We start from the raw sequence: 10,103 nt of genomic DNA, 5'->3' as shown, positions 1-10,103 counted from the left end.
AAGTTTGATCTCATTCCATGCACGGAGTTCCAAAAGCCTGTTTTTGCTGCTCAACAGCTTAGAGGTGCAGCAACTGCTTGATGGGCAAACCTTGTGGCTATGCAACCAGCAGGTATTTAGTTAACTTGGGCCGAGTTCCATACTGCTTTCCGTACCCATTATATTCCAGAGGGAGTTATGGCCATGAAGCTTGATGAGTTTCTTGCTTTGAAGCAAGGTGATCAAACAGTCATGCAGTATGTGGGCAAGTTCAATCACCTTTCATAGTATGCACCTGAGCATGTTAACACAGATGCCAAGAAGAAGAAGTGGTTCATGCGGGGTCTAAATACCAAACTTCAGACAATGATGACTACCTGCACCAATGTCACATATCATGAGGCAGTCAACATTGCTATTGCTTTAGAGGAGAAATATCGGTAGCATAAGGAGATTAAGAAGAAAAAGAGTGTGCCATCTGGATCTTTTGGTGGTAATCAAAAGAGACAAAAAATAATCTATCATCCAGTGAATCACTATCATCCTCCTTATCATCCGTAGCAGTTCCAAGCTGGTCAACGACAAAATGTCAGTCCTGCTACAACTTACCAGAACTCTCAACAGACAAATGTTCCTGGTGTTCGTGCTCCAACACCCCAAGGCCATAATTACCCATGTTTCAATTGTGGAAAGTTAGGTCATTTCTTAAGGGAATGTCCGTATCCTAAGCAGTATAATCGAAATTTTCAGAAGGCCCCTGGAAATCAACAATAGGGTCAAGCCCAGAACAAGAACAACAACCAAAATGCTTAGAAGGGCAAAGATGAAAAGAAGATGGGGTGGGTTTTCTATATTCAGGCCGAGGAGATTCCAGAAGGGGAGACCGTGATGCTGGGTATGTTTCCTGTAGCCGATCATCCAGTAGTTATGCTTTTTGATTCTGGTGCATCTCATACATTCATCAATAGACCCTTTGTCATAAAGCATGAAATTCCAATTGGGGCAACCAAGGAAAATTTCTTTATACAGTCACCCAGGGGACGTTTGTGTACTAAGGAAATGGTGTACCAGGTACCCATAAACCTAGGTGGGCATATTTTTCCCACTACCATGATTATTCTCAAGGATCAGGATATAGATGTGATCTTGGGAATGAATTGGATATATCAGCATAAGGATGTTATAGATGCTTTGAATAGGACAATAAGGTTGAGTTTGCCATATAGTAATTCTCAGCTTCTTATCCAACTTCCAACCTTAAGGAGATCAGTGGAAAAAGTTTGTGCGACTTCTGTCAAGGAGATTAGAGATATCCCGGTAGTTTGTGAATTCTCTGATATTTTTCCTAAAGATTTACCTAGTCTACTACCTGATAGGGATGTTCAGTTTAACATAGATCTAAAGCCTAGAACAGCTCTGATCTCTCGGAGAGCTTATAGGATGCCTCCCAAGGAATTAGCCGAGTTGAAGACTCAGTTGCAAGAGTTGATTGATAAAGGATTTATCCAACCTAGTTCATCACCTTGGGGATGTCCTGCAATTTTTGTGAAGAAGAAAGATGAGACCCTGACATTGTGTATTGACTATCGTCCATTGAATGAAGTGACCATTAAGAATAAGTATCACTTACCTCGGATAGATTTACTTTTTGATCAGCTGGCTAGAGCCAAAGTTTTCTCCAAGATTGATTTGAGGTCAGGTTATCATCAAATCAAAATTAAGCCTGAAGATATTCCCAAAACAGCATTTACCACAAGATATGGATTATATGAATACCTGGTAATGTATTTTGGTTTGACGAATGCCCCAGCTCATTTCATGTATCTGATGAATTTAGTATTCATGCCTGAGCTAGACAAGTTTGTAGTGGTGTTCATTAATGACATCTTAGTATATTTCAAGAACAAGAAAGAACATGCAGAACATCTCAGAATTGTTCTGACCCGCCTAAGAGAACATCAGTTATATGCCAAGTTCAGTAAGTGTGACTTTTGGCTAAAGAAAGTACAGTTTTTAGGACATGTCTTGTCAGCTGAAGGAGTTGTTGTAGATCCAAGCAAAGTTAAGGATGTACTAGATTGGAAACCACCAACCACTGTTCATCAGGTTTGGAGTTTTCTGGGTATGACGGGTTATTACCATCGCTTTATTCCAGATTTCTCTAGAATATCCAAGTCCATCACTAGGTTGTTGAAGAACCAAGCCAAGTTTGTCTGGTCATCTAATTATGAAGAAGCTTTCTAGACTTTGAAGAGATTGTTAACCACCACACCAGTGTTAGCATAGCTAGATATCGAGAAGCCGTTTGATGTTTATTGTGATGCTTTGGGTATTGGTATTGGGTGTGTATTGATGCAAGAAGGCCGAGTCATTGCCTATACTTCCAGACAACTTAAAAAACATGAAGAACATTATCCAACTCATGATCTGGAGTTAGCAGCGGTTGTCCATGCTTTGAAGATTTGGCGGCATTACCTGCTTGGTAATACTTGCTATATTTATACAGATCACAAGAGTTTAAAGTATGTCTTTACTCAATCAGAATTGAACATGCGACAAAGAAGATGGTTGGAAGTGATTAAAGATTATGACTTGGAGGTGCATTACCATCCTAGTAAGGCAAATGTGGTTGCAGATGCCCTCAGTCGTAAGAGTCATTGCAATTGTCTGGCAGTAAAAATAATGGATCTGACTTTATGTCAAGAGATGGAAAAGTTGAATATAGAGGTAATTCAACAAGGTAATTTGACCAATATAATTGTTGAATCAACTATTCGAGACCAGATTATTGCCGCTCAAAAAGAAAACAAGGGTATAGCCCATATCAAAGAAAGAGTCAGGAATGGAAAAGCGACATGCTTTAGGATAGATGATGCAGATGTGTTATGGTTCAAGGATCGCCTTGTGGTACAAAAGGTTTCTAAGTTGCGACAGTCAATTCTTGAAGAGGCACATACCACCAGGTTAGCTATTCATCCAGGAAGTAATAAAATATACCATGACTTGAAACAGAGATTTTGGTGGACCAAAATGAAGATAGAGATTGCTCGATATATAGCAAAGTGTGATACTTGTCAAAAGGTAAAAGCTATCCATTTGAGGTCCACTAGAGAGTTACAACCATTGCCTATTCCAGCTTGGAAGTGGGAGGATATTAGTATGGATTTTATAGTTGGTCTACCCAAGACATCAAAAGGTTTTGACTCAATATGGGTTATTGTAGATTGACTAACTATGTCAGCACATTTTCTTCCAGTCAAGAGTATATATCCTACTATCCAGTATGTCAAGATGTATTTAGCAAGAATCATGAGCTTACATGGAGTACCAAAGACCATAGTGTCAGATAGGGGTACACAGTTTGTCTCCAACTTTTGGAAACAATTGCATGCTTCGTTGGGTACCAAACTCCTGTATAGTACAACTTATCATCCACAGACTGATGGTTAGACTGAAAGGGTAAATCAAGTACTTGAAGATATGTTAAGGTGTTGTGTCCTTAACTATTCCAATAAGTGGGATGAATGTTTGTCTTTGGCTGAGTTCTCATACAACAATAGTTATCAAGAGAGCATTAGAATGGCTCTGTTTGAAGCACTTTATGGTCATAGATGCAGAACATCACTAAATTGGTCTGAACCTGGGGAAAGATGGTTCTTTGGAGTTGACCTGGTGAAAGAAACAGAAGAAAAGGTTAGGCAGATACAAAGTAATTTGAAGATAGCTCAGTCCCGACAAAAGAGTTATGTAGATAAATGATGTAGACCATTGGTGTTTAACAAAGGAGATTTTGTATATTTGAAGGTATCACCAATGAAGGGAGTTACCCATTTTGGTGTTAAAGGCAAGTTGGCACCTCGTTATATTGGACCATTTCAAATTTTAGAGAGGTATGGAAAGGTGGCATATCGCTTGAAGTTACCAGAACATCTCTCAGTTGTACATGATGTGTTCCATGTTTCTCAATTAAAGAAGTGTCTTCGAGTGCCTAAGCAGAATGTTGAGGTTGAAGGAGTTGAACTTGAACCTGATTTGACCTATTCCGAATATCCTATCCGAGTTTTGGATCAGAAAGACCATGTCACTCGAAGGAGGACAATCAAGTTCTATAAGATACAATGGAATCAACATTCTGAAGAAGAAGCTACTTGGGAATCCGAAGATTTCTTGCTAGAACAATTTCTAGAGTTTCTTGCATTGATATAGAATAATGTTAGTTGTGCTCTGTTGTTTTGAACCATGTTTTGTAAAAGGACCTTAGCTGTGTTTATGAACATGTTTTGAATGTTTTTGGATTGACACATTTCCTTTCCCATTACTTATCCTTGGACTTTAAATCTTGGGACGAGATTCCTTTTAAGGGGAAGGATTGTAACATCTCGGGTGTTTTAAATACTAAAACATGCCATGTCATCATATGCATTGCACATCATTCATGTGTTAGTGAAAACTTTGATATGCATCCACTAAAACAAGTTTACTTTTATGTTATATGTGTTGACTTATATGGTTTGAATCAAGTTCAAAATCTTTGTATTGATTTGGAATTTCCGAAAACCCTAATTTTCAACGTTTAAATTCTACCCTGAAAACCTAATTTGAAATCTAAGTACATTTTGGGGTTGAGCCTAAAAGCAAAAGTGTAGAGTTTGTCAAGGTGTACAAAGTTGGTTTTTAGAGTTTTCAAAGTTGTTCTATAAATTTGAAGTAATTTGAAAAGGCGAAATGTACTTAAAGTGTCCCTTTTGATTTTAAACTTGCATTTCAAAATGTGGACCGAATTAGAGTATGGTTATTAAAGAAAAGTGGTAGAACTTTTAATTTAGAACAACTTTTATTTTTGGATATTTTTGAGTTACTATATAAATTTGGGAGTAATTTGCGAAATTAGGCGAGTGGCAATTCTATAAATATTGGGAACAGTACCGGCGGGCGACACCTCACCGTCGGTGACCTTCTTTGGCGTTCCAGGCGTGCTCGTGGCCACGTTCGGCTTCATGCTGGTGTGGAGAAGGCTGCAGCGTGGCTTCTTCTTGCTTCCTGGCCACGTTATAAGGCCTACACCGTCGTCGTTCATCTCCGTTTTAATTCCCCTGTTTTTCCCAACGCTGCCGCCGTTGCTCCGTCGAGCTTGTGCCGTCGCCGTAGCGCCAACCAGTCATAGCAAAGCCCATCATAGCTCCACTTGCTCCTTGCGCATTCTGCCAACCAACCCTTGAAGCTTGACTCCACCGGGAAATCATTGTGCGCACCTTTCTTCCTTGCGGCCGGCAGCACCACTGTCGAGTGCGCGTCACCGTGGCCAGCACTCCACGGTGCGTCTTTGCTCTTGCTCAGCGCGGCTCCTACTTTGCCATGTTGCTGTGATGCTTTGTGCCCTGTTGATGGATCCTTTTGTCCACTGCAGCCACCGGAGCACCACCACCGACGTAGCTTGCGCCGCCGTGGTTGCTGTGATCGTCGTCCCGCTTCACCGTTGCTTCTCCGGTCCTGATTTCTGCTCGAGCGTGTTTGGGGTGAGCTCCTGATTCTTCCCAAGTGCTTTTGTTTAACTGCTACCAGCCTTGTTTTGTCAGCGTAGCACAGCCGCGCCGTCGTGGCCGCCATGGCCGGCGTCAAGCTCGAACCCCGCTATAATTAGTCTAGCTAGTGCATTCAATCGATGCATTGTGATGTGGGGAATGTGTTGGTACCTTCGCTGTGGCTGGAGACCTCACTAGTGGTCAAACCCCGGTCATCGTTGTTGAGCGTGGGAGACGATGCTGACAGGTGGGGTTACCCTGTCAGTGACCGTTATTTGAAAATAGATTTTTCTATTTTACAGAATTGAATGAATAGTGCTATGATTTGTTATTTTTGTATAGAATTGATTAGAGCTCCAAAAATTATGAAATTTTTTTGTGACCTCTCTGAGATGTAAACTATTTAGAAAAAATATTAAATGTTGATTTTCAGTATATTTTGAATGTGATAAAAATTGCTCTAATTAATTAATAAATGAGCTTTCATGATTTTTCTAGGCTTTATTATTTATCCAAAAATTATAAAAATTGTTTTGCCACTTAGTTATCAGGTGATGAGCCTTCACAAAAAAATTTAGCTCATTTGGAGAAAGTTGATTTATTTCATATCTTTTAATTAAATAATTAATTCATAAAAGCAAATAGTAAACCTTAATAACTTAGGTTTTGTTTGAATTTTTGATTGAGTGATGACCTTGGGTCATTAGTATAAAATAATTCATGGTACTTAAAGTAAGTATTTGGGTTATGAAAAAGGCTCAGTTAGTTTTGGCTTGTAACTGTACCGCGAAGGAAAATTGTATTCAAGTTAATAATTTTTGCATCCATCATCAAGCATCACGTTTTATATCTCACATCATATTAAACATGGCATTGTTACTATGTGTAGTGAACGAAAGCGAGAACGTGGTAGTCAATCAAGTTGAGGAGGAGGTTAATCCGTCTGTTGAGGTCGGGTTTGATAATTGTGGAACGTCTCCGGAACCTGACTTTTCCGTTAACCAAGGCAAGCCCCGGATGCATTTAAACCTACCTTGTGTTTTACAACTTTATATCGCTTTTGCTTTTCAGTACTGCATTAAGTGATTATGAGTTGAGTGACAACCTAATTGGTGCATTATCAACCTTGTTTTTCCCTATCAACCTTGTTACCCGTTTTAATTCGAGAATTGCTTAGTTATGCTTAGTCATGCTTAGACAAATAAACATCGGGTGATTACCTATCACTTGTGAGAATTACATGGGATTTTGATATGATTGGTTACTTATGTTATCATGAGATATGAGCATGTGGAGTAATAAATCTAGACCGGGCGGACTCGGTGTATGGGAGCCACAAGACATGGAGGTCTTGTGAGCGGGTTCTTTCCGCCTATGTTGATTAAGACACGTCCGTTGTTGAATTGCATGAGGTGAGACTTTGCAGTACTGATCACATACTTCGGTAAGCCTTAACTCAACTATTCTATTACGAGAATGGCTACTCGCGCACTGGGAGTGGAGAGATGGCGAGAATAGCGTGTACCCACGTGGCAATGGGCTGGAATGGTGGAGTACTATATTCTCGGATGGCGTGGACCTGTTCTTGTTTTAGAGGATCTGAGGGCAGGTTGGTATATGTAGGTTAGGGACCTACATATGTCGTGTGGTTGGGAATCCCCAGCTGGGTTATAATCGGTTTGAATCGTCGTTGCTCCTTGGTTATGGAGACTCAACTCACTGTTCATCATCGTAGTTAACAAATGAAACTTGAGCTGGATTTGAGAAAGAGTTTGATATGAAGTTCATGATCTCATTACGGTTCATGGCCGATTCATATATGGTTTTTTATGAAGTTTTAAATGTTAAAAGAAAGAATCTTGTTAGAGAGCTTTTACGCAAAAGAACTTTGTTTATTGCTAAAGCCATACCTTGAATCCCTAGCCTACATTCCTGAGTCTTATCAGTTTTTACTTCGGTTAAGTCTTGTTGAGTACTTTTGTACTCAGGGTTCGTTGACCCTTGTTGCAGGTGAGCCTCATGAGCAGGTCTGCTTTGGACCGTGCTGCATGACTGTTGTTCAGATCGATGCTGATAAGTGAATGTGTGACCCTTGGGCAGGGTACTTATATTGTGTGTTTGTATTATGTTACTAATGCCACTCCACTACTATGGTTTGTAATAATTATCGAACTTAGTTTGTAAGATTTGAAACTACTATTTTGTAAACTAAGTTACTGTAAGACTTCCGTTATTTCACTCTGATGTAGATATTTGAATGAATGTTGTAATACTGCAATGACTCTATAATGGGATCCTGCTCGGAAATCATGGATGATTCGGAGTTCTCCGAGGACACCCGATAGTCTTCTTAAGTTATTGGGAACATGCATAGTCATCAGAGGTCATTGGACAGTGACAGGTGCATATAGATCCTATAATTTAGGAGGTTCTACCACAACACCGTGCCCGCTTGCACCTGCACCGCCGCCGCCAGCAACCAGTTACGGTAGGTCTCGTACAAGTATGTGGCTGAATGGACCTAAGGGCTGGACCTTATCCACAGGGGTAAATATGTCCATACGCAAATATGGTAGCCATACTAACTGCAGGTGGGCCCAAGGACGCCAATTATGTCCATAATGGCAAGCTTAAGACACTTGAGGAATTGTAATGGTGAATCTTCAAATACTTGAATTGTAATGGCAAATCTAAAAAAACTAAAAATTGTAATGGCTTCAATCCAAATAACCCTATATATATTCATTAGGATTTGGGGTCCCTAGAAATCATGGGCCCTGTTCCCACGCACCGCTCGCACACTCCTAGGCTCGGGCCTAAGGGTGCGTAGTGCATGGAATGAGTGGGCGGGCGAGGGCGGCGTGGGCGAGGGTGAGGTCCGGACGGGCGAGCGAAGCATTACCGTTGCGGATATAATATAATACTCCATCTGTATCAAATTATAAGATGTTTTAGCTTTTCTAGATTTATGGTTTCTGCTACGCATCAAGATATATGTTATGTCTAGATACATAGTAAAAACTATGAACAAGTGTCAAAATATCTTATAATTTGGGACGAACGAAGTAAGAGAAGAAAAACTCATCCTCCGCACCAACCACCAACCCATCTACATTTGGGACGAACGAAGTAAGAGAAGAAAAACGCATCCTCCACACCAGGGATATTTAACTTTTTACCATTATAATGGATGTCACCTCTTCAGATAGCACTCTTAAAATTGCTCCTACATATTTACCATCGAGAGAGAGCATTTGATACATTCTTGCTATTTTTCGCTGACGTGGCACGCCAACTCGTCCTGACAGCATAGACCAGTCATGGGAAATGACATTTTTGCCCCTCATCTATTTCTTCTATCTCTATCCCTTCCTCGCTCGACCTCCCGCCGGAACGCGGCGGGGTCCAGCAACGACGAGAGGGAGCCGTCCAGGTAGAAGGACTCGTGCTCGAAGCCACCGAGGAGGGCGCACGTGACGTGCGCCTCCAGCACGTGCTTGGCCAGCTGCAGGGAGGACACCGAGATCTTGGTGAGCGATCGAGTGGCCGCCGCGAGCTCCAGCCCCACGGCGCACATCAGGTGCGCAAGGTGCCCCGCGAACGCTCGCGTCGCCGCGCGGGCCTGCTCGGCACATGAGGTGAACAGCTCCGCCGTCGACGCGCCACCAAGGCCGTTCTGCTTGGAGAGCGGGTGGTGGTGGTGGCGCCCGTTATGGCGGCTGGTGGCTGGCGTGAGCTTCTCCTTGAGCCCGTCCACCTCGGCCTGCTTGGATTGGAGCTGGCGCTGGAGGTCGTTGAGTGCCGCCTCGTACGGCGCCATGGCCTCACGGAGGGGCAGCGCGGAAAGGTTCGGGCGTGGGATGTGGCCCGCGGCGGCGGAAGCGGTCGTGGAGGCGGGCGAGGTGGCGGAGCTCGACGACGACGGTCGCGTCCGCGGCGCGCATCTTGTTGGGGTCCTAGGGGCACTGCACGCCCTAGAGCGCGGCGTAGGCGCAACGCACCCCGGAGATGACGTTGAACACCTCCGCCATCAGCGCGTCCGCATCGCAGGCGCGCTCGGCACCCTTGGGCGCGGTGGCCAGCCTCTCCTTCTCCTGCTCCCCCTCCTCCCATATTTTGAGCTTCTCCTCCTCCTGCCCCTCCTCTTCCTCGAGTTCCTCCGCCTCCGTAGCAGACGGGGACTGCCGGCATTTCTCGTTGCTGGAGACGGCGTCAGCAAAGGGGTCGTCGTTGTCCAGGTCGCTGTCGACGGAATCACGGAGGGTGTAGTTGCAGGGCAGGCGGTTGGAGAGGCAGGAGGAGGCGACGCGGTGGATGAGGTCGCCGACGGTGACCAGCTTGGTCGCCATTCCTCGGCGCTGCGATCGAGCCTTCCCTTGCGAGCTGCGGCTATGTTCGTCGCCGGCGTCAGGCGCGACCGTGGACCTGCAAGCCGTGGCCCCGGCAACCTTGCCCTCAACTTCCCCTATGTCCTGTCAGCCGCCGCCATGGACCCCATCGTCGGCCATGGCCGGAGGTCGAGCGAGGAAGGGATAGAGATAGAAGAAATAGATGAGGGGCAAAAATGTCATTTCTCGTGACCGGTCTATGCTGTCAGGTCGA

General features: G+C 43.6%; 1 pseudogene; it reads right to left on the bottom strand.

Annotated features, from left to right (window-relative positions):
- Window positions 1-8,844: 8,844 nt before the first annotated feature.
- On the bottom strand, window positions 8,845-9,850 carry LOC136543932 (protein GRAVITROPIC IN THE LIGHT 1-like; annotated as a pseudogene).
- Between the last annotated feature and the right edge of the window lie 253 nt (window positions 9,851-10,103).

This window comes from Miscanthus floridulus, chromosome 3, assembly GCF_019320115.1.
Source record: "Miscanthus floridulus cultivar M001 chromosome 3, ASM1932011v1, whole genome shotgun sequence".
Lineage (NCBI taxonomy): Eukaryota > Viridiplantae > Streptophyta > Magnoliopsida > Poales > Poaceae > Miscanthus > Miscanthus floridulus.
The sequence above is the reverse complement of the archived record's forward strand: the minus strand, read 5'-3'. Positions and strand labels throughout refer to the sequence as shown.